Source organism: Tursiops truncatus, chromosome 12 (genome assembly GCF_011762595.2).
Source record: "Tursiops truncatus isolate mTurTru1 chromosome 12, mTurTru1.mat.Y, whole genome shotgun sequence".
Taxonomy (NCBI): domain Eukaryota; kingdom Metazoa; phylum Chordata; class Mammalia; order Artiodactyla; family Delphinidae; genus Tursiops; species Tursiops truncatus.
Genome location: NC_047045.1, coordinates 16,122,022 through 16,127,789, shown reverse-complemented (window position 1 = coordinate 16,127,789; position 5,768 = coordinate 16,122,022). Strand labels below are relative to the sequence as shown.

Here is a 5,768-nt window from a genome sequence, read left to right as displayed (position 1 = left end):
TATCATTATTCTGAATTCTTTTCTGGAAGGCTGCCCATCTCCACTTCATTTAGTTGTTTTTCTGGGGTTTTATCTTGTTCCTTCATCTGCTACATAATCCTCTGCCTTTTCATTTTGTCTATCTTTCTGTGAAGGTGTTTTTTGATCCACAGGCTGCAGCATTGTAGTTCTTCTTGCTTCTGTTGTCTGCCCTCTGATCATATTATGATTTAAATGTGGAGTTGATGTCACTAAACTTCTATAATATTCTGGAGATGAATGCAAGATTTTTAGCATGAAATGGAAAACAAAAACTAGGAGTGGAGTTAAATATCAAAATGCACAAGAAGGGGCAAAAATTAGCCATTTAAGAAATCTATCCAAGTACTGTCAGCTTTCTTATGAATTCTGTAATGACAGCATTATGTGAGAGAAAAGAGGTCAGGAATGAAGTCATACAAGCAGACATTATGCATGAACTAGAGATTACACATGCGTGAAGAATGGAAACAGTGTCTGTCATCTGCGTCCAGCAGTAATGGAACCCCACGCACAGGTTGGTCTCTTAGTCTTTGTCTGGATTTTTGTTTTTCAGTAGGTCAGTGATGGACAGAGAACAGGGAGGCTCAGGTGGTTTCCTGGCAACAGGTAGAGAGCCCAAGGATCCCTGGTTGCAGAGGACACAGCTGGATTTAGGTAGTAGTATCCAAAAGTGACACCATTACAATACACCTTGTGTCCATTTACACTTCAATCCATTCCAAACCAATGAACAGCCATGCAGCCAGCAGCCCAAACTGCAAAAATTGTATTTACAATGATTGCTTAATATCTTCCACATTCGTTCTGTTCTGTCTTCATGCACAGTTTCCAGCCATCACATCAAATTTCCTCTTCTGGAGCTTCCCCAAAGATGGATTTGACTTGCCTTGCGCCATGCTCCTGGTTGTCCCATGATGTCTCAAATAGGAACTTTTATTTTAGCTCTGACCAGATGGACCTAAACAAGAACATGGACCATTTGACAGTGCCCTGGCCGGACTAACTTAATCCTACCTCCACCATCCATCCTACCATACCATAACATGCTGGAAAATGACTGTTTAGAATTACCCTGAGGACGTGTACTATTATGGTTTAAGAATAACCCAATCTTCAACAGTTTAGCATACTTGTTTACTGTTCTCTAGGGCAAATTTTGTCAAGGCACACCTGTTCTGATGTTTCTGAGACCCTGTGTTGTAAACACATATCCCTACACACATATGGAAATATTTCATGTCCTGCAAATTCAAAGGAAAACAGATGAACTCATCATAATTATAAACAAATAATTCTTTGAGTGGTTTGTTATGTCATGAGATAATTAGGGTTTAGTGCATCAACCCCAAATGATACAGTTATAACAGCCTGCTCTAAAAGATGTCAGAATTCCAAATTTGCATTTGAAAAAGTTGTATTAAAAATTAGATTCATTCTTTTATGAAACTTGTCATTCTTGATGGCAAGTTTAGCATTCTTCAATAGTGAGCAATATTATTTTCTAATTTGTTTTTTTTTACTTTATATAAACAATAGAAAGGTTCATGGTGGGCATGGATTTGGAAAGGAAGAATACACTAGCTAATACTCTCTTCCCAGTACTTGGGAGTACAATAGAATATTTAGGGAAATATATTTTAGATCACTGAAATACCATTTCTTTCAAATAATGTACATAATATATTAAAATAATATATTAACATTTGACTCATATCCCAAATGGACCGAATAAATCAAAGAAGTGTCCAGTCATTAAAATAGCTTACTATCAAGTGAGGAGAGGGGAATGGTGTATATAAAATCAAGAAACAGAGGGCAACCTATCATTTTTACATGTAAATAAGCTTAATTAAATGGTGCAAAAAACAAGAACTAAGTGATAGTGGGAGATTCTCAGATATTTCAAGCCCACAGTTAGGGCTTTAGATCTATTCTGAAAGACATACACTTTCATTTACAGAGTAATTCCATCTCTGTAGAAAGACATAACATTTTAAAAATTACTAATGAGGATAAAAATTTAGAGGAAAAGGATTAATTGTTGGCTTGTTTTTCTAAAAGGTAATCCTTCTAAGAAACTAAATAAAAATTCACTGGCAAGAGTTGAACCAACCTGAGTATGTGTTCTTGAATCTCTGTGACCTTGATCAAGTGAGATGACCTCTTGAACACTTAGTCTTCTAATCTGTTAAGAGAAAATAATTGTGATCTAATAAACTTATATAAAATGCATGATAATTCTAATGAAATAATATTTTAAAAGTTCCATGTCCGCAGATAGATACCAGATATTTCTTTTTCCTCCCTGCAGAGCCCCATTGTGTACATAATTGTTTTTTATGTGTTGGTCTTCTCTGCTAGACCACATGTGCTGAGAGACCAGAAGCTCTGTATTGTGTAAATACCTGAAGAGATATTTCTCTGGAACATAAGTAAAAGTTAATAAATGCTTGTTGATATGTTATTGACTCATATAGCACAAAAGTTGAAATTTCTTGAAAGATAATATATCTCATACATAAACTTAAAGCCATAGTTCATGTTATTAAGAGAAGTGAAGTCTCTATTCAGCTGCATATATAATAATTTTATGAAATAAAAACTATTTTTCAAGTTACCTAATATAAAACTACAGTTGGACTCTATTTTATTTAACATGAGATTTCTAAGAATTAGTTCAAGAGGGATATTTTCAGTGGTGAAATAATAGCCTTTGGGATCTCACAGTAGTTTTATATTGTTGATCTTGCTGAATTATATATACATATATACATCTCAGTATTTATGAAAATGACAATGGCATTAAGCAGAGATGTGTTAGACATCTTAGGACCTTATGAATGGCCCCAAATAAGAAGATATTGTGAAAATAAGAATGATTCACATATTTGGAAAGTGAAATAATTCTTAGTTAGATATATTGTTTATATGAGATTTTAAAATATCATGAAGAAAATGACAAACATTCTTGTGACTGAAACAACTTGGGCAGAAAGTAAATAGGAATAAGTTACATGCAGATCTCCTCTGTTATCTTGACTCCTAGGATTTGAGTCGGGATTCATACCCGTATGTCACATGAACTAGTTCACGTGCAAATCCAAGAAGTCAGACACATAATTTAAAAAGTGAATAGATAGAGGATAACTAACTCTTTAAAAATCATGTGGCTTAAGAGAAGACAATTTAACATTCAAGAAATATTTATTCATTGCTTATTTATTAAAGTCTAGGTAAAGTACTGATTTCTCAGCATACGATAGTAAATAAAATAGCTCGTTCCTGCCAAAATTTGTCTTAGATTGTGTTATCCAAAGACTCAGTATCGTTGAACAGAACTTTTTCTTCTGTGTGTTATGTGCTATGAGAAAAGAACTAGCACAGGTTTAAAAACGTCAGGGAAAACAAAAAGGAATGCCTAGGATGAAAAGTACAGGAACTGGGTTTAAAGCTTTGATGGTGAATGTGATAATTAGAAATCTAGGGGAATCCAGTAAATATCACCCTTCTTCTATCTCTGAGTTCAAAGCCAACTGAAAATTAAGAGAACCCATGACATTATCTTTGTTAGAGATAAAGGCTGATATTGGAGAACATTGCTTATATTTTCAATTTAGTAAACTTTCTCACAATAAAAAACACTAAAAATACAACTAGAGTGACCTAACTAGGGTTTTGCCTGGGACTGAAGGAGTTCCTGGGACATAGGACGTTGAGTACTGCAACTAGCATTCAACCGAGCGGTCCTGTACTTTCGGTTGCATGGTGCATGGATGCCCCCATGACCATCTTAGGACTGAAATTTGAATATAGTCCTATTCTTTATCCAACCACTTTCTCATTAAAAGTAGTTTTTAAAAATTGAATCATATAAAATCGTTGATATTTTACTGTTTTTGACTCATAAAAACAGACATTTCACATATTTCAGCAGAATACTACTTCCTCAGCCAGCAGCTTCCTCTTCTCTCCTCTGCTTCATGATTTCTCCTTAGTCATTATTCCTGTTGTCTTCCAACTTCTAGTTCCTTACAGCTTCTGCTTGTTGATTTCTGTGTCTGGTGGCTTGTGTGACACGAAACCATTTGTCTCTATTTGTTAACTGATGACATACTTTGCAAGAGGTGATCTGATTGGCTTGACCAGTCCTCACTCAGAGCAGAGCACACTCTTTGGGTAAAGTTCTCACAATGGGCCTTTCTGTATTCCCTAGTATTCCCTGTCCAGCCTGCAGTTACCTATCTCTGGGACTGATACCATACCTGTTTACATGGTATAAAATTTGATTATTGATGAAGAATAAGCATGTATGAAGGGGATCATTGAAAGTAGTAGGCATTAGAGACAATCAATATAGTTTCTCTCTCTCTCTCTCTCTCTTTTTTTTTTAGCTCTTGTTATACTTGGAGAAAAATATACACTCATTTCCCAAGCACTCAAACCACATTTCTCCAGAGGCAGTCATGTTACTTTGATTCTTTTTTTTTTCTCTCTCTCTCTCTGTGAATCATTGGGGCACATATTCAAGTGACCCCACTAAAAACACATGAAATAAAGAACCCCTGACAATCTGCTAGGCCATAGAATCAATTATGGTCATCTCTAACCTCACAAATGTAATCTATCTTGAAGATGACTTATGCACTTCCCTTTCATTTTCTTCTCCCCAAAATGGGGTTTCCCTATATTTAAATTCCATCCTGATCAGTCTTTGTATATTTAAGATCAATAACTTATATGTAAATAATCTTTGAAAACTGTATCCAGACTGAAGCAGTTTAGAATGGCCCTCAGCTTTTTGTTGCTTTGACACAAAAAAATAGGTCAAGTTTTCTCCAACTGAACCATGTCTAAGTCTAGTTCTCTCCCTCATTTTACTGTTTGGCAAGCTGAGGGCCCCAAGGTCAAAACCCGCCTTTCCAAAGTATGATGGAGCCTGAAGTTGGCCTCTTCTTCACTCCCTTCCAGATTGTTTCTTTCTTTTTTTCCCCCAGTGTGGCCAGATGGATTTTTTTATATCCTGTACACAGCACTAAGGTTGGATTCAGTTTTTCAAGATGAATCCAAGTTTAACCTCTCCGTGTTACGGAATCTTTCCAAGGGAAAATTTTTCCAGCCACTCTTGTGCATTTAAAATGTCTAAATAATTGCATTAAAAAATGATTGCTCAATACAAACTTCCTTCTAGCTTCATATCTATATCTAGTGGACATTAATTTAGCACATACAGGGATAGAATTGTACATGGTTTCAACTCATTCTTAGTTAAAATTGTAGGAAAAGTCAATTAGAATAATATATTTTACATAAGGAACATACAAGAGCAATTGCAGGAAAACAGAACAAAAGATTATTTTCTCAGCTACGGTTCATTTTTCTCAATTATGGTATAAAAATCTTAGTACTTTCTTATTCACTCCTAACCAAAAATGAATAGATCTCATCCTTTTTCTTCCTCAAATCTGGAGATAGGGCATCTGATCTTTGTGACATACTATATCTGTAAAGTAGCTCACTGGGATTGTCTTTGAATGACAGCAAGCTGTATGCAATTTCAAATGTTAACTGCAGGTTGACCCTGTTTTGTTTCACTGCTTGAAGGTTGGAATCAGGACTTATTCTATAGGTGAGAAACATCAAAATCTAGCAACCATCTAGGGTGTTCGGTAAGGGGAATGGGGCACTGTGTCTGGAATACGGACTTTCTGGCTCCCCACTATTGTTTTCCTCCAAGTAACTTCATCAAC

At 35.5% G+C, this 5,768-nt stretch overlaps 1 long non-coding RNA gene across 1 annotated transcript; it reads right to left on the bottom strand.

Annotated features, from left to right (window-relative positions):
- Positions 1 to 390: 390 nt before the first annotated feature.
- On the bottom strand, positions 391 to 4,066 carry LOC141276071 (uncharacterized). The gene is made up of 3 exons (XR_012325010.1): positions 3,937 to 4,066; positions 2,135 to 2,206; positions 391 to 979 (listed from the first exon to the last, which is right to left on the bottom strand). It is a non-coding gene; the product is annotated as an uncharacterized lncRNA (long non-coding RNA).
- Between the last annotated feature and the right edge of the window lie 1,702 nt (positions 4,067 to 5,768).